The sequence below is a fragment of the Lolium perenne genome, chromosome 3 (genome assembly GCF_019359855.2).
Source record: "Lolium perenne isolate Kyuss_39 chromosome 3, Kyuss_2.0, whole genome shotgun sequence".
NCBI classification, from domain to species: Eukaryota; Viridiplantae; Streptophyta; class Magnoliopsida; order Poales; family Poaceae; genus Lolium; species Lolium perenne.
Window position 1 is genome coordinate 49,246,643 of NC_067246.2, and position 20,199 is coordinate 49,266,841.

Here is a 20,199-nt window from a genome sequence, read left to right on the forward strand (position 1 = left end):
GTGGACGTCGTCTTCATCAACAACCGAACGTGTGACCGAGTACGGAGGTGCTGCCCGTTCGTGGCGCCGGAACCGATCGTGATCAAGATCTTCTACGCGCTTTTGCAAGCGGCAAGTGATCGTCTACCGCAGCAACAAGAGCCTCCTCTTGTAGGCTTTGGAATCTCTTCAAGGGTGAGACTCGATACCCCCTCGTTGCTACCGTCTTCTAGATTGCATCTTGGCTTGGATTGCGTGTTCGCGGTAGGAAATTTTTTGTTTCCTATGCAACGTTATCCTACACAAATGACCCAGTCAACGGCCCCACCAGTCAGTCTCTGCGGGTATAAATGAATCGGTACATTTAGTGTTTTAGATTTATTTCAAATTCCAAAAAATCACTGAAAATTTGCAAAATTGTATAAAATTCATTTCAACTCAGAAAATTATGAATAATATATCAAAATGCTCACAAAAATAAACTCTATTCAAATAAAATATAAAACAAAAATGTGTGTCAAAACAAAAATCCACTTATTTTTAGCTTTATTAATTATGCCATTTCAATTATTTAACATACAATTTGAATTCAATAATTAATGAAGTTTCAAAAATTAAATTTTAACTATTCAGTAACTAAGTAAAATGTTAACATTAATTTTATTTACCATATTTGCATTAATTTAATTATTAGTGGTAATTCATAAACCCTAATTTGCAAATTACTATTTTTATTTTCTTTAAATAGTAATAACTCAAGAAAATAGTAAAAGCCAATATCATTTTGATAGCTCAACAATTATTTACTTAAACATTCTTAAGTCAACAAGTTAAATACTTTAAAACCTAACAATAATTAGGAAACCCTGAATTCTAATTAAACCCTAACTAGTAATTATTTTAATTCTTAAACCCTCTAAAAATTAATAGCATGTTAAAATTATTAATAACTCTATTTCAAGTACTTAATCACATTAGTTCTAGTACCAAGTATTACATTAAGAATTGGATCATAATTTAGAAACCTTAGTTTTATTCTAAGTTAGAAACTGAATTCCATTATTTTATGTGTTCATCCTAAATAGTTGCAATCCTAAAACCCTAGGGGTGTAGCTCATGTAATCATATAAGCTTCATCTATACCTATAGAACCCTAGTAAGAAACAAATGAATGCATACTTATGATCCACCAACATAGAACCAATTCACATGAGACCATCATTTCATGACTTTGTTTTTGGTTAACACCTATATGATCCACTAGTGCCACCTAGATATAAACCCTAACTTGTTAATTGGATTAGTACATTGATCAAAACTCCTATATACCATACCATGAGGATCAACCTCAACCATTAAACCCTAGTAGAACTATAATGATGAACCCTAGTACCAATCTTGTGTAGTAATTCACAACCCATGCTCCTATTCCACTAAACCCTACTTAGGAAATGATAAGCCACTTAGCTTAGAAACCATTAGAGATTATTTAGTAAAGTAAATATGAAGCCATAGTAAACCTAATAGCAAACCTATGGAACCATCTTAATAACCATCCTTTGATATAATGTATATGGGAAACCATGGTAATAACCCTACCAATACTTGCTACATATGAACCCATTCCACTTAAAGAACCCAACTAGTTTGTATTAGAAAACTAAATGAAACCATTAGTAAACCCTAGAAGCCATAGCTCCTATTTAAAGTAGTCCTTATTCTTATTAACCTGTTCTTCAAAAGTTATTCTTTTGAAGTACAACTGTCAACCAAACCATAGAAACCCAAAGTTCCTATTTGAAATACTTATTAAATCTTAATCAACATGTTCTTCAAAAGTTATTCTTTTGAAGTATAATATAAGTAATCATCAACCATGTCCTGTAAAACTTAAAATTGACAACTGTTCTTTACATTTTATTCCACTACTATCCTTTGTGTGTATGCTTGTTATGTTGCATCATATTACTTGCTTATGATCTTACTATCACCAACCTTAATAAGAACCTTGTTTGAGAACCATCCTAAAAGTGCAACACACCCTAAAGAAATATTTACAACTTATCAAACCTAAATCATCGAGGTTAGGTTACGCGTGGGACGATTGCATCTCATACTATGCATTATAGCATCTTTGCCAGTTCTTTAAACATTGTCCTTACCGGACGATGATGGTATTTCAGCATTTGGAGTTCTCACGTATCGAAGCTTTTGCCTGCATAATATTGCAGTCAAGAAAGGCAAGTTCATCGCTTGCTCATGTCATTTGATTATTTTTATCAAATTATATGCAAAGTACTATACTTATCACTCATGCATTGAAAAGCAAAGTATTATTTTACAATTATGAATATGACTATGTGGTGGGCAATGGAACCATGGTATGTGTTGATATGGTGGAGGTTCCATTGCATGGGTTATATCACCCTAGGATTAATTACCAATGCCGCCCAGTGATTCTAGCGCCGTACATATCGCGTTGACCATAAGATCTATAATGGCTCTGGGGAAGTCAGCTGTATCTTTTCCCTTCTGCACGCCAACGGATTGGTAGAGCCGCGGGGTGTTGGAGGCACTGCCGTAGGTTGGGATAGCCTTTTAAATCCCCATCCGTGTGTGATGTCGGGCTCTACGATCTATGATGGATTGTCCAAAGTGCACCGTGAGTAAAGCCGTATTATCGGGAGAAGTCTACTGGGGGTGTACGGGTGGACAAAAGGGTGGGTTTGCAGGGTCGTGGAGAAGGCAGTGATTGGCTTGGATCTTACACCTGGCCCCACACCAAGGAAGTGTGGACGAGCATGCATCTCGGATAGGTATCAAGGATAAGGTCTCTTATGGGAAAAGTAACGCACCTCTGCAGAGGATACTGAATTGTGACTGTCACTCCCTGTTCCGGGAAGGGAACTGCGAACGCGGCAGGAAAGGAACTCCACGAAGTTCTAGTCAACCTGTGAAGACTGACGGGCATAGTTTTCAGAATAAAATAAACCTTTTGAAGAAATGTTTATGAAAACTTGCATTGGCCTATGACTTTCTGGTCTATGGCTGTAGCTAGTGCATGATACACCTATTTCCTAATATGAACTTGCTGAGTACGCTCGTACTCATTCTATCCCATTTGAACCCCCTTCTTAGATCAAGGCACCGAAGGAGAAACTACCGTGGAACTCGAAGCCGAAGGAGTCAACTGCAACAAGATGAAGAATCCAATCAAAGAAGTCAATGGAGTCAACTTCTGCAACAGCTAGAGTGGAAACTTAGACTAGTAATAGACGGGAATCTTTCCCTAATCCTAGCACCTAAGTAGCTAGATTTCTATAGCAAGCCAAGTAGCTCTGGAACTTGAGTTAGCAATAAGATAGACTACGAGTCGTTCTTCTGGAGCTTTATTTGAAGTTTTACCTCACTGTAAAGTAGGAGGTTGTGTTGATCTTATGTAAACAGTTCGTGTGTACTTCTATAGACATACCTTGGACTCGCATATGTTTCTGTTGTACCACTCTGAGAGATGTAATATGAGTGGAACGGTGTTTCACTTGTGTTATATCAACGACTTGTGTACTACACCATGCAGTGGTACGCTGGGTCATCACAGACCTTTATATAGGTGAAGAGGCGGAGTCGGAAGGCTGACGAGGCGGCGACACAACAGGGGGGCGCGGCCCCCCCCTCTGGCAGCGCCGGGCTATCGTCTGGTGGGCCTGTGGCCCCCCTCTGGCGGCTCTTGGGTGTTCTGGAAGCTTCGTCCAATTTTAAGACTCTGGGCGTTGATTTCGTCCAATTCCGAGAATATTTCCTTACTAGGATTTCTGAAACCAAAAACAACAGAAAACAGGAACTGGCACTTCGGCATCTCGTCAATAGGTTAGTTCCGGAAAACGCATAAAATCATCATAAAGTGTGAACAAAACATGTAGGTATTGTCATAAAACAAGCATGGAACATAAGAAAGTATCGATACGTCGGAGACGTATCAGCATCCCCAAGCTTAGTTCCTACTCGTCCTCGAGTAGGTAAACGATAACAAAGATAATTTCTGAAGTGACATGCCATCATAATCTTGATCATACTATTGTAAGCACATGTAATGAATGCAGCGATTCGAAACAATGGTAAATACAATGAGTAAACAATTGAATCATATAGCAAAGACTTTTCATGAATAGTACTTTCGAAACAAGCATCGATAAGTCTTGCACAAGAGTTAACTCATAAAGCAATAAATTCAAAGTAAAGGCATTGAAGCAACACAAAGGAAGATTAAGTTTCAGCGGTTGCTTTCAACTTATAACATGTATATCTCATGGATAGTTGCCAATGCAAAGCAATATAACAAGTGCAATAAGTAAGCATGTAAGAATCAATGCACAGTTAACACAAGTGTTTGCTTCTAAGATAGAGAGAAATGGGTAAATTGACTCAACATAAAAGTAGAAGAATGGCCCTTCCCAGAGGGAAGCATTGATTGCTATATTTGTGCTAGAGCTTTGGTTTTGAAAACAAGAAACAATTTTGTCAACGGTAGTAATAAAGCATATGTATCATGTAAATTATATCTTACAAGTTGTAAGCCTCATGCATAGTATACTAATAGTGCCCGCACCTTGTCCTAATTAGCTTGGATTACCAGGATTATCATCGCAATACATATGTTTTAACCAAGTGTCACAAAGGGGTACCTCTATGCCGCCTGTACAAAGATCTAAGGAGAAAGCTCGCACTGGATTTCTCGCTTTTGATTATTCTCAACTTAGACATCCATACCGGGACAACATAGACAACAGATAATGGACTCCTCTTTAATGCTTAAGCATTTAGCAACAATTAATGTTCTCATATGAGATTGAGGATATTTGTCCAAAACTGAAACTTCCACCATGATTCATGGCTTTAGTTAGCGGCCCAATGTTCTTCTCTAACATTATGCATGCTCTAACCATTCAACTAGTGGTAAATCGCCCTTACTTCAGACAAGACGGACATGCATAGCAACTCACATATTCAACAAAGAGTAGTTGATGGCGTCCCCAGGAACATGGTTATCGCACAACAAGCAACTTAATAAGAGATAAAGTGCATAAGTACATATTCAATACCACAATAGTTTTTAGGCTATTTGTCCCATGAGCTATATATTGTAAAGGTAGAGGATACAAATTTAAAGGTAGCACTCAAGCAATTTACTTTGGAATGGCGGGGAAATACCATGTAGTAGGTAGGTATGGTGGACACAAATGGCATAGTGGTTGGCTCAAGGATTTTGGATGCATGAGAAGTATTCCCTCTCGATACAAGGTTTAGGCTAGCAAGGTTATTTGAAACAAACACAAGGATGAACCGGTGCAGCAAAACTCACATATAAGACATATTGTAAACATTATAAGACTCTACACCGTCTTCCTTGTTGCTCAACCCAATACTAGAAATTATCTAGACCTTAGAGAGACCAATTATGCAAACCAAATTTTAGCAAGCTCTATGTATTTCTTCATTAATAGGTGCAAAGTATATGATGCAAGAGCTTAAACATGAGCACATCAATTGCCAAGTATCAAGTTATTCAAGACATCATACCAATTACTACATGTAGCATTTCCCGTTTCCAACCATATAACAATTAACGAAGCAGTTTCAACCTTCGCCATGAAAATTAAAAGCTAAGAACACATGTGTTCATATGAACCAGCGGAGCGTGTCTCTCTCCCACACAAGCATTTATTCTAACAAAAACAAAAACAAAAACATACAGACGCTCCAAGTAAAGTACATAAGATGTGACCGAATAAAAATATAGTTTCAAGAGAAGGAACCTGATAATTTGTCTATGAAGAAGGGGATGCCTTGGGCATCCCCAAGCTTAGATGCTTGAGTCTTCTTGAAATATGCAGGGATGAACCACCGGGGCATCCCCAAGCTTAGACTTTTCACTCTTCTTGATCGTAGTATATCATCCTCCTCTCTTGACCCTTGAAAACTTCCTTCACGCCAAACTCGAAACAAACTCATTAGAGGGTTAGTGCATAATCAAAAACTCACATGTTCAGAGGTGATACAATCATTCTTAACACTTCTGGACATTGCTCAAAGCTACTGGAAGTCAATGGAACAAAGAAATCCATCCCACATAGCAAAAGAGGCAATGCGAAATAAAAGGCAGAATCTGTCAAAAACAGAACAGTCCGTAAAGGCGAATTTTAAAGAGGCACCAGACTTGCTCAAATGAAAATGCTCAAATTGAATGAAAGTTGCGTACATATCTGAGAATCACTCACGTAAATTGGCATAATTTTCTGAGTTACCTACAGAGAATTAAGCCCAGATTCGTGACAGCAAAGAAATCTATTTCTGCGCAGTAATCCAAATCTAGTATGAACCTTACTATCAACGACTTTACTTGGCACAACAATGCAACAAAATAAGATAAGGATAGGTTGCGACAGTAGTAACAACTTCCAAGACACAAATATAAAACAAAGGTACTGTAGCAAAATAAACACATGGGTTATCTCCCAAGAAGTGCTTTCTTTATAGCCATTAAGATGGGCTCAGCAGTTTTAATGATGCACTCGCAAGAAATAGTTTTTGAAGCAAAAGAGAGCATCAAGAGGCAAATTCAAAACAAATTTAAGCCTAACATGCTTCCTATGAAAAGGAATCTTGTAAATAAACAAATTCAAGAAGCATAATGCAACAAGCATAGAAAGATAAAACAAGTGTAGCTTCAAAAATTTCAGCGCATAGAGAGGTGTTTTAGTAACATGAAAATTTCTACAACCATATTTTCCTCTCTCATAATAACTTTCAGTAGCAACATGAACAAACTCAACAATATAACTATCACATAAAGCATTCTTATCATGAGTCTCATGCATAAAATTATTACTCTCCACATAAGCATAATCAATTTTATTAGTAGTAGTGGGAGCAAATTTCAACAAAGTAGCTATCATTATTATTCTCATCATCAAATATAGGAGGCATATTGTAATCATAATCAAATTTATCCTCCATAACAGGTGGCACCAAAAGACTACAATCATTATAATCATCATAAATAGGAGGCAAAGTATCATCAAAGTAAATTTCCTCCCCAATGCTTGGGGGACTAAAAAGATCATGCTCATCAAAACCAGCTTCCCCAAGCTTAGAATTTTCCATAGCATTAGCAACAATAGTGTTCAAAGCATTCATATTAATAACATTCCCATTAGCATGCATATAAAGTTCCATGGGTTTTTTAATTCTCTCTTCAAACACATCATGTCCTAATTCAAGATAAAGTTCATAAAGATCTCTCATATTTTTGTTGTTTTCCATTATGCCTAACTAGTGTAAACAAGAAACAAAAAGATGCAATTGCAGGATATAAAGGAAATAGCTTCGAGTACTTACAACGGTGGAAAATAGCTTGGTAGCCGAGATCCGGAGTGTGAGTACCTTTTACCTTTCCTCCCCGGCAACGGCGCCAGAAAAGTGCTTGATGTCTACGGGTGCTTCTATTCTTGTAGACAGTGTTGGGCCTCCAAGAGCAGAGGTTTGTAGAACAGCAGCAAGTTTCCCTTAAGTGGATCACCCAAGGTTTATCGAACTCAGGGAGGAAGAGGTCAAAGATATCCCTCTCATGCAACCCTACAACCACAAAGCAAGAAGTCTCTTGTGTCCCCAACACACCTAATAGGTGCACTAGTTCGGCGAAGAGATAGTGAAATATAGGTGGTATGAATAAGTATGAGCAGTAGTAACAGCGCCAGAAAAGTGCTTTGCCCAGGACTGGCGTGTGGTTGATGGTGGTAATATTGCGGACAGTACAAATGCAGTAGAACAGTAAACAAGCAGCGATAGCAGTATTTAGGAACAAGGCCTAGGGATCATACTTTCACTAGTGGACACTCTCAACATTGATCACATAACAGAATAAATAGATAGATGCTAGACTCTACACTCTCTTGTTGGATGATGAACACCACTAACTGTGTAGGATTACATGAACCCTCAATGCCGGAGTTAACAAGCTCCACAATATTCAATGTTCATATTTAAATAACCTTAGAGTGCATGACAGATCAACATAACCAAACCAAGTACTAACATAGCATGCACACTGTCACCTTCACACTACGAAAGGAGGCATAGATCACATCAATACTATCATAGCAATAGTTAACTTCATAATCTACAAGAGATAACAATCATAGCCTATGCCAAGTACTACACGATGCACACACTGTCACCATTACACCGTGCAGGAGGAATAAACTACTTTAATAACATCACTAGAGTAGCACACAGATAAATTGTGATACAAAACACATTGCAATCATAAAGGGATATAAATAAGCACTTCACTATGCCATTCATAACAGTGAATAAGTATTCTGTGAAATATAGCCTAAGAGACCCACACGGTGCACACACTGTCACCTTTACACACGTGGGACAAGGAGTCTCCGGAGATCACATAAGTAAAACCCACTTGACTAGCATAATGACATCTAGATTACAAGCATCATCATATGAATCTCAATCATTAAGGCAGCTCATGAGATTATTGTATTGTAGTACATAGGGAGAGAGATTAACCACATAGCTACCGGTACAGCCCTTAGCCTCGATGGAGAACTACTCCCTCCTCATGAGAGACAGCAGCGGTGATGAAGATGGCGGTGGTGTCGATGGAGGAGCCTTCCGGGGGCACTTCCCCGTCCCGGCGGCGTGCCGGAACGGAGACTCCTGTCCCCCAGATCTTGGCTTCGCGATGGCGGCGGCTCTGGAAGGTTTCTCGTACCGTGGCTTTTCCGTCCCGAAGATTTAGGTCAGGGACCTTTATATAGGCGAAGAGGCGGAGTCGGAAGGCTGACGAGGCGGCGACACAACAGGGGGGCGCGGCCTCCCCTCTGGCCGCGCCGGGCTATCGTCTGGTGGGCCTGTGGCCCCCCTCTGGTGGCTCTCGGGTGTTCTGGAAGCTTCGTCCAATTTTAAGACTTTGGGCGTTGATTTCGTCCAATTTCGAGAATATTTCCTTACTAGGATTTCTGAAACCAAAAACAGCAGAAAACAGGAACTGGCACTTCGGCATCTCGTCAATAGGTTAGTTCCGGAAAACGCATAAAATCATCATAAAGTGTGAACAAAACATGTAGGCATTGTCATAAAACAAGCATGGAACATAAGAAATTATCGATATGTCGGAGACGTATCAGTCACCAATATCTATGGTTAACATAAATGGGTTCTCTCTCTTGGGAATGTCTTGAATAATATCCTAGGGTTCCTCTTAAAGATGATGATTTGAATACTTGGATGTATATCCAGGGTTTATCTCAAGGTTTGTCATTGCTTCTCTAAAAAATAATGTAGGACTCTCATCCCTCTAGGTTTGATGTATAATAATTTGGAATAGAGAAGGATATATATTTCTAGAGTTGATATCATTTCATGTTTCCAAGAATGGAGTAAAATGAATACCATGAGGTTCATGGTAGGATCATGGATTTGTTTAAGACATGGAAAAGATAAGTGAAGAATGGTTTGTCCATTTATTGTTACTTGATTTCCAAATAGATGTATGTTCATATGTTATGGCAAGGATTACCATATTATGATATGTTATGAGATCAAGCAATTGATCATTGATTAAAGTGTTATTGTGTTAGTTTTAATTTCATTTGATCTAACCCCTTAGATCAAATCATCTCTACCCAAAACAAGGTTTTATCAAAGGTCACATTGATGTTTATAGCACTTGACTTGATGAGCTACTTCAGTTCCACCAAGATCAAGTGAAACTTCAGTTACTGTGACTGTTTTACTTTAAAGCGCGAAAATTCCCCAGATTTTCTATGCATGAATGCAATGCACACATCCGTTTCCTCTATTTTTGTAACCCCAAATCCTGGGATATTACAGACCAGGTCTTGGAACGGCCGTTGGGTGGTCCGCCTTGTTAAAGATATGCTTTGGTCTGACCAGTCAATATATTCGGGTACTTCAGCCATAGCAACCTCTGCGTACTTCACCTCTCGTGAAAACTTCTTGGCTTCTCTCTTTGAGACACTAGTTTTATGGATCATATTGAATTGTCCTCGAGACGCTGGAAATACTTCGGATAGTATGTATATGTCCCCTCCTTCTGGTATGTACTGCTGCGGTGGGTGACTATAAGCTGCTACCCTTTCTGTCGAGTGGGCTTTCGCTGCTGTCTCGGCCCTAAGATCTTCGCAAAACTGCCGGACTTCGAGGAACTGTCGGCAATTTCTAAGTTGTTGGGCTTGGCGCGCTTGAACTAGGAAGGCGAAGGAAACCTCTGGAGTCGATGATGAAGAGGAAACCACCGAAAGTCGTATCCATGTTGCCGCGCGACTCCGTGGAGATCGGATGCGACACCTCAGTGCGTGGTGTGTACTCAAAGGATCAGCAGCGAACCGAACTTCTTGGACTTGGTGGCGTTGGTGATTCCAGCACGAACGCTGCAGACATTACTGGAACTGCCGATGACATGCCTTGTGCCGATAGATTTCCCACAGACGGCGCCAATTGTCGAGGGTACTCGTCGGCAATGCCCTCAGTATGGGGCTTAGGGTAGATGGAATTGTCGAGGGTACTCGTCGGCAATTGTCGAGGGTACTCGTCGGCAATGCCCTCAGTATGTAGGCTGACACGACACTGCCTGTTCGGGGAGAGCGATTTACCCAGGTTCGGGGCCCTCCATGAGGTAAAACCCTTACGTCCTGCCTGTCTGATATTGATTATGAAAATATTGGGTTACAATGGGGTGCCGAAGGTTTCGGCTGTGATCTCGTCGAGAGACTAAGTTCTGTATGACCTAGTTCTAGACTTGCGGTGGCTAAGTTTACTACGTATGCGTGTGTCCCTCGGCAGCCCCTCTCCTGATCCTTATATTTGGGGCCAGGTCTCGAGAGTACTGTTCGGGTACGACTAGGTTATAGAGAGCTCTAGATCTAAACTTTCCTTGTATTCTTTGTCTTCTTGCCTTGCACCTCAAGAATTTTTCTTAGGAACCGACGTAGCGGCCCACCTAGCATTCGAGTGTCTTCATGGGCCCCTGACTGGGTCGCAAGAGGTAGCGTAACATTAGTTATCCGACGGGTAATGCCCACATCAACCAGCGACTATTTGAAACGCGTTAGTGGAGATGTTCTAATATCCCACAAGGTCACCAACATACTCGTCGGATCCTCCTTCATCGTCTCACACATGGAGAACAACCACTGCTTCGCTGGTTGTTTCTTTGAGATCAATATGTAATCGACACTATCCTGATCTATCAAGGCCCAAATGCACCAAGACAAGTTAGTTTAACAGCTGAGTGGCACCACGAATTAATCCTCTTATCCGCAAAGCAAGCAAGCCGGTGTGGTCGCCATATTCCTGTGATCATGGTTGGTAGTATTCCGATACGTATTGAAGTATCTTAAGATTTTACGAAACTACCATGGCAATCGATACATATCGTAATGCTATTTTAGTTTTATACTATGTACGTATCTTGATACGTATCATGGTATCTTTAGTATCTCAATGTAAAAATGATACTAGATGATCCCACGTCTATGCAAAAAAAAAAATGGATAAAACGGCATGGATGAGTCTTTTGTTTCGCGGGTTCATAGTTAATTATGTTTGTATCATGCATTGGATGAGTCGGCTCATATTTATAAACTAGAGAATACCCCGCGCGTTGCGACGGAAAATTCAGCATGATAGGTGAAGAAACAAAACAAAGATGATGAGCATGAATATTGAGTGGCACTCTGCCACACACATGTGTCTGTAATATGAATTTGCTCAAGTCAAATGTCACCAAACTGCAACAGTCCTCTAATTGATTTTAAGAGGATTACATTGATCTTTCAAGAGTATTATAGTGATTTTAGTTAGTAACAAATATGCTTTGAGAGTGACTACAAATGTCAGTTATAATAAGAGAACAATCTTGAATTTTACTGTGGATAAGCTTCTTTCTAGTATAAAAAAACATTCAGTGACAAATTCATTTGAGATATATTACAGATAGAAGAAGCATCTTCCGATATCCATAAAATGATAAAAGTAAAGAAACAATTAAGCATTCTAAATCACGCAAAAATCAAAAGAACTAAGTTTAAGTATGAACAAAATTAAGCCGTTGAGAAAAAATTGCAGAAATTAGAGTAGCTAGCAATGGCAATTGTTTATATCTCATAAGTCCACAACATGTGGAAGTTTACACCCTTATCTCTAAAATCATTGCTACAGAAAATTCGGTGTATCATGTTCTCTATATATTCCCTTCTTGAGAATCACATGTCCATACGTTCAGCAGGAGAAAGCCTACAGGAAAAAAACACATTCATTAGTTATCACACAAAGATAAAACTGAGTTGCATAATACTTGTGGCAGACCTAAAATCAGAACTTTCAAAAACAGATGTGTGTTATTATACTTACACTGGCGAGTGAACTTGGCATACCCATTGGATTTTTTTGCAGCCGCATACCAAGTTGCTTTGTAATGTAATTATAGCAACATTAGGCAATTAGAAACTTGAAAATAAACCTTTGTTAACCGATCAAGTTGTATGCAGATTGGGTTGCCCATCTGTGAGCGAAAAATAGGAGTTCCTTTTTGCATTTCTGAATCATGGAAACCCACCAACAAACTGAGGTCTCTTCATACCGTGAGCGAACTATGGTAGAAGCAATTTCAAAGAAAAGAAAAAAGCCTTCGCTGATAGTAGGAAAGCTGAACTGAACTTTCTTCATCAACATATAATCGAACTTGATCGGTAGAGAGCAGGAATTTCAGTGCGTGAAGCAAAAAGTAGCAACAAATGAGAAGAAGGCAATTGGACATACCAGTAGTTGCCCTGAACCTAGGAATCTGCGTTACCACACAGCAGCAGGAAGAGACATGAAAGAAGAGTATACATCCAGACAGTATAAAGTTTATTGCGTTGCCGCCAACATGTGTAGAACCTGCTTTTGCGGCCATGTTTCTAGAATCTGAGTAAAGTTAAATTTGTGACTAATTAAGTAGAAGGACATGATAGGAAAAAGGGAGAAGACAAAGAGGAGTGGCTCACCAAGGGGGCGGAAGTATGAGCGCTGTGCTAGATTGGATGAGAAGATGCAGCGATGTGAAATATATAGCCCGAGACAGTAGCAGCACGGACTCCTCAGATCCCTCCATCGGTTACCTGAGCAATTGTTTCTTGCGGGAATCGCGGGGGAGAGGAAGAGGAGAGCATTGCGGTGGATTGTTCTGGAGATTGAGTCAGAGGTGGAAGACAGATCGATAGGTTCTCCGCTAGATTGATGAGATGCCTTTGTGGGAGATGAGATGCGTTCGTGGAGAAGAGGAATAGTCATGGGCTGGGCCTGTGGTGAGCGGAGGGCTGAAGATACGGGCTGCATCAGGCGCAGGACGGAAGTAGCTGAGGCTAGAAAAGAAAGGAACGGAGAGGAGTCGGTCAGCGTACAGGCGAACGGAGAGGAGCGCGTCGGTTTCAGCTTACCTGGCAGAACTGCTGACGTGGATAGGCTGCATGTCAAGAGAAATAGGTAAGTGGGGATGAACTTCTTAGTTATATAGGATTATATAAATACACTATTTAAGTGATCAAAATCTATGAAAGACATAAAATATGCTCAAAATTCCAATTAAATATTAAATTTATATGATGTATATTACAAATATATACATTTATTTTAATTAAAATAAAATCTCATAGTATCGTGATACTACGATACGATACTACCTAGTATCTCGATCGATGTTGACAACCTTTCCCATGATATGCCTCACATCACTGGTAGGCAGCGAGTGACAGACTAGCCTACAAATGATAACAGGAAGCTTCTTTAACCACTTTTAGTGTTGTACCGTCCAACTAAAAGGCCCACTTAGCACATGTACAATGGGGCGATGTTAATCTTCTCTTAGTTAGAGGAGAGAAGATAAAGAAAACCAAGGTGGCCTTTCCTTTGCTAAGGAATGATCCCTTGGAAAATAAAATAATGCGAATTTCACAATTGTATCACGTGTATTCTACTAAAGTTTAGTGAATTCTCAATAATTGTAGGGATAGAGAGCTAAGAGAAATAGAGAATGCATTATTTATCTACCATTGTACGTACATGCCCTTATACCATCACTGCATGGGATTCGATTCAAGACTTGAACTGGTAGTACTAGTAGTACGAAAGACCAGCTCATCTATACTTAATAATAAAGGAGCTAAGATTTCTGTCAAATTTTTCGTCCAATTTTTCGTTGGACCATTTTTTCCTCCCACCAAATTCCTTATTACAACACCTGCCATGGTACCGGTTCGGTTATATATTTTGGCTGTGGAGCGATTTTTCTGTCTCCTTGGCTGGCGGCGGCCATGGGCCGGACGGACCGGATCTGGTCCGCCGCGTAGAGAATAAAGGAGCGGCGCCGGGGTGAGGGCAAAGCAGCTAGATCTGAACGGTTCGGTCTTTTCATCCGTCCCCTCCACGGTGCTTCTCCATGGTACCCTGCTGTAGGCCGGATCCCAGAGCGAGCAGCCGGGAGCAGGAGCGAACGGATAGGCGGCCTTCGGCGGGGGCAAGGTGGAGCTGAGCGGCAGGTGTCTTCGGCGGGGCTCGAGGTGCCTGTTGTGGCAGCATGCTCGCGACCGGGTCGGCGCCGGACTACAGGTCGTAGAGGTCGGGAAGAGGAATTTCTCGCAGGAGAACTCGATTGGGTTCTTCCCTGAGAGTCCACCACCTCTCAATCTCCGGTGAGCGGTGCCGCCTACTCTGTCTGGAGATACGGTACTACCGTCGCTGGCCCCACTCATACGAGATCCGGTCTCTCCTGCGGCGGTACGGCTAAGCTCCCGTCGCCCACGCCTCCCAAATCACGATTTGACCACTTCCACTAACGAGTTGCTCGGATTGTTAAGTCTCGGCTCATTAAGCTCGTGATCGTTAAGGCTCGGATCGTTAAGCTCGTTAAGAATAACAAGCTGAAATCATTGTTTGGCTCGACTCATTATGTTCTTGCGAGCGCTCGCGAGCAGCTCATTAAGGATCATTAAGGAGGCAATGAAAAACAAACATGTGTGCATTCCTTGGTAGGAAGAGAGGAAACATGGGTTTTTAGATCCTAATGTAGAAGTTTCAAGCATGGTTAAAGAACACTATTTTGCTTGGCCCCTTCCTGCTAAATATTTGAGATAACTAAAGTGACTCGCAGTTAAAACTGGTGAAACCTAGCTTGTTACCGATCTTAACGAGTAGCTCACGAACATAGTCAACTCGATTGTTTAGCTCGTTAACCTTAATGAGCAAAAACGAATGCTCAGCTCGGCTCGTTAACAAAACGAGCCGAGTTTAAACGAGTCGAGCAAACGAACACTCATTTAACTCGCCGAGCTTCGAGCTTTTTGTCCAGCCCTATTCCACTCTATGGATTTGCTGCCGCCGTGAGCTCGTGGGATTTCTTTCCTTGGGCGGGCGAGGCTCAGCCTATCAACAATTAGGTGCCGCATATCATCCAGGAAAGGTGGCGGCTGTCGTGTCCCTTACTAAGGGCCCGACACTGGCCTGCCACAGTCTACCGCTGCTTCCTCTGTTCGTTGTGCTGCTGGGCTTCAGCTGCTAGCTTTTGTAGATCCTCGCTCTTGCGCTCTGCTTGCTGTTGTGTAGCTTGATGTAGGTTGCTGCTTGCTGAAACGACGGCCCGCGAGATGAGCAGCCGCGGCGGCTCGGCGAGCGGGGCTGCACATATGGTTGTGGCTCGCCTGGGCGGTGCTTGGCATAGCGATTGATGATGGAGATCGATAGCTTCATGTCGGGGCAACCACATTGCATTTCAATAAGGTCTTCTTACCAAATTAAAAACAAACGTGATTCTTTGCTATATATATGAATAATCCAGTATCGAATACTGGTAATAATATCAGCAAAAGAACGTTCTCCCGTGCTTCCAGACATGCTGAGCTCCCAAATTTTTTGTACATTCAAAAAAGGAGTTGATTCTGTAAAAAATGACCCATATCTACTGTTGTGTTAATGGGGGCGTGGTTTGGTAATACGTCAATTTGGCCACTATTAGTGGATAAAATAATTTGTTTTACTCCACAATTCCAAATAATTCGATCTGCGAGGGTCTTCATCAAATTGTGTATGGTCAATATTCTAGACCCACCCTATGAGCATGAATAGTCAACAATCGTAGGATCAAACCCATCTACGGCATCATCCCTTCATACTAAATGAGTTTTTGTCGACTAATAATCGAGGTCAAGTGGACATTAAATAAAAACAAATTTAACTTTGGTAGGATAAAAGATTAGATCAAATAAAAATATATTCTGGATTGTGAAAGCTTTTATTTATGTATTTTTAGTCCGTTATATGAATTATTATTATCATGTATAAGTGGATATTATGTTGTGCATTTAAGTATTATCAAAAAATCAATAAAATACGAATCGATTGAATTTAGAGAGTAAGATTTGGAGATCATTGCAAACATGAGGGCAAAAACATTTGTTGCTATAGTTGGACAAACCCTGATTCTTGACAATTCAGGTTAAAAAAACACATCATCTTGTGAACAAAACAAGTATTTCCCCTACTGAGAATTTTGTGGCCTACAAAATATTTCATAAAAATCAACTTGTAGCAACCAAAGAGAGCATGGTTCAAGGCATCAAGCTACAATATTATTTAGGTGACATTATTAAATTTTAGCAGAATTAGGCATTTGAGTTTTTATCTATGACTGCATTTTGTATTTCTCTCCCAGTGCAACGCACGGGCATGTTTCCTAGTTAATGATAACGACCTTAACGATCAACAATCATGAGTCATAACGAACCGAGACTTAACGAACCGATCTGCTCGTTAATCCATCCCTACGTACGTGTATGGCCAGGCATAAATTTGTATTTTGAAAAGGAGGTACTTCTCAGTAGCATACACGATGTGAAAAAAAAATCATGGAAACAAAAGGAAACCTGATACAAAAATATATACTACAATAATAAAAAGATAAATTAGTGATATTCATAGACCAGAGCTAGAGACTGGACACGCCAATTCTTTCACTTAATACTAGAAAAATAAAACCCAAAAGAAAATGAAACGTCCCGCCAGTACACAGATATACAATCATCCTGGCCCTTGCCCACACCGGGAAGAGAAGAAGTAAAGCAATCAACCCATGGTACACAACAGAGTAAAAAGGACGTACCCAGTGCTGAGAGCTCCCGCACCGTGCGGGGTCTGGAGAAGGTGTTAGTGGTAAGTTTTACCCTCACGAAGTGCAATGTGAGGAGACCGCGACTCGAACCTGGGACCTCTCGGTCACAGGCGGTGAGGCTCTACCGCTGCACCAGGCCCGCCCTTCAGACAACAGAGTGCAAAAAAAAAAAAAAAACTGCAGTATAAATTTGCACAGATTCTGACACACCGATCGTTGGGCTAGCATGTCGACTGAGATTTAACTAATTCCCAGGTCTCTGAGAATTAGCAAATCCGAACCATTGAAACTGTTGTGTCGGTCAGGATACAACTCGGGAAGGCTCTCCATAATTTCAAGTGCCACCAACCTAATCATATTAAGAGGTCGGTAATCCTCCCTGATGAGATTAGGAGGCTGGTAAACTTGTTCCGCGGCAACAGGCGGCGGCATCAGAAGCTGGCATCGGCACATGGGGCAACTTGGTTTTCTCTGGAGCCACCTCTCGACGCACCTCCCGTGAAACCTGTGTCCGCATGAGGTCTCCTTCCACGCGAAGATCGCGACCTCCTGAACCAAGCAAATAGGGCATTCTTCGCCGTCGGATGGTGCCTCCACCGGCTTTAGCACCTCTGCCGCTGGCGATGTCGACTCGTCTACGGTGGGAGTGCAGGATTCTTGGATCTCGAGTTGTCGTGGTTCCATGTCACAAACACAGGCAACAACACTGGATGTGCTGGCGTTAGGGCGACCGATCGATCTATATATCTATATGTAGTTCTGCTAGAAATTTGACTCGTTTAGATCTTGGAGAGGGTGTTCGGCTGGTATGTATCCCTTGTACTTTTGTAGACAGAAAAGCCGATCGAGAGGAGGTGCGGCGGGAGTCAACGAGACGGATTCTGTCGTAATAATAGTCCACCTCGGAGTGGGAGTCGGCCGTATTCTCGTCGGCTCAATGGATGAGCCCGTTTGCTACACACGATCGAACGATGGCGAATAGGGGAGCCAGCTGGAGGGCATCGTCAAACACTACGGCGGTGCTGCACCATGACGGGCACGCACATTTTTTTTTGCGAGGAAAAGCTGTTGATATTAAAGCAGGGAAATTACAGAAAGGTCCACTCCAAAGATGAAAATTACAAACAAGACCCTCTGCAACTCGATGTCGCCGGTGAAGAGCAGAACGTGCCGATGGCGCGCCGCCGCCGCTTCTCCACTCGAACCTTGGATCGGAAGAAGACCCCCTGCGGACGGGAAGTGGTCGAACCTCGAACTCCGAAGGGCCTCCATCCTGCTCCGTCGGCTGCATCGCCTCGCTTCACTAACATAATCTCCATTTTTTCCGGCCGGATCCGGCACCTCAAGATCCGGGAGGGGGAGGAGGCACACGGCGGCCTCGAAGAACCCCCAGCGCGACAAAGGAAGTGCTCCGCCATGCTGCTCCACCGAGCACCACAACCGAAGATGGCGAGCACCACTTGCAAACACCAAACCAGCCACGCCTCCAATTCCACGGCGCCGCCGCCGAGGTCCGTAACAGCTCCTACGCTATGTACACACCAAGATTCGAGGTTTTCCCCGCCTCCCGCCACCGGAGCGGCCGCCGGAGACGGGGGAATCCGGCGAATCGCCGGTGGCGAGGTGGATCTGACGGGGGGGGGGGGGGGTCAGAAATTCGCCTTCTACTGTAGCAGGAGAGGGGGGAGTCCAAGGTATCTTGGGTAACCTAGGCAATTGTACTGACGGGCACGCACATGACGCCGGCATTAGAGACGACAGCTTTTTCCACCTAGGACACGTTTGGTAGCCTGCATCCAACGCGTGGCTCACCGCGACAGCGAGATGGGCTCACCTACGTGTCACGAACGGGCCATGGGCCATGAAAGCCAGATCGTTTGGTAGCATGTGCGGCTTTTTGCGCGTCGGAGAAGGAACCCAGGCCCCATCGTTTAGTTGCCAGTTTACAGTACTTTCTTCCCTGCTCGTGCAACCCATAATCTGTTTGGTTGCAGATAGCTCAGTGTTGTGGTAACCCTTTCACTTAGAGTGGTGAGGTTATCCTGAACTGAATAACAGCACACATCTGATTCCGTTCATCAAAAAAAGTGTTGGTAATACACAACAACTACTTAGTAGGCGATGCATCACGAGCAAAGCAACTACTTCGTGATGCATCACAGGTTCATCACACGAGGGGTTACTATATACCACCTCGAACAATTTCATCATTACAGACCAGGAATCAGTTTGTAGCAAGTCCTAGCTAATGGAGGGATACAATATCACCTCCCAAAATCAGCAGATCATGATGAAGGAAGCAGAAGCACTAAGCAGGAAACTGGTTGCGGAGCCAGGTCTTAAACCAGCTCCTCCTCTGTAATATCCCAGGATTTGGGGTTACAAAAATAGAGGAAACAGATGTGTGCATTGCATTCATGCATAGAAAAACTGGGGAATTTTCGCGCTTTAAAGTAAAACAGTCACAGTAACTGAAGTTTCACTTGACCTTGATGGAATCGAAATAGCTCATCAAGTCAAGCGCTATCAACCTCAGTGTGACCTTTGTTAAAACCTTGTTTTAGGTAGAGATGATTTGATCTAAAGGGTTAGATCAAATGGAACTAAAATCAACACAACAACACTCTAATCAATGATCAATTGCTTGATCTCATAAAAGATCATAATATGGTAATCCTTGCTATAACATATGAACATCTATTTAGTTACAAACCAAGTAACAATAAAATGGAGAACCATTCTTGACTTATCCTTTTCCATGTCTTAAACAAATCCATGATCCTACCATGAACCTCATGGTAATGATTTCACTTAAATCTTGGAACATGACAAGGAGGTCAACTTTATAAGTATGTATTCTTCTCTATTCCAAATAATTTTACATCAAACCTAGAGAGGTGAGAAATATATATAATTTATTAGAGGAGCCATGACAAACCTTGAGCTAAACCTTGGGTATACATCCCTGTATTCAAATCATC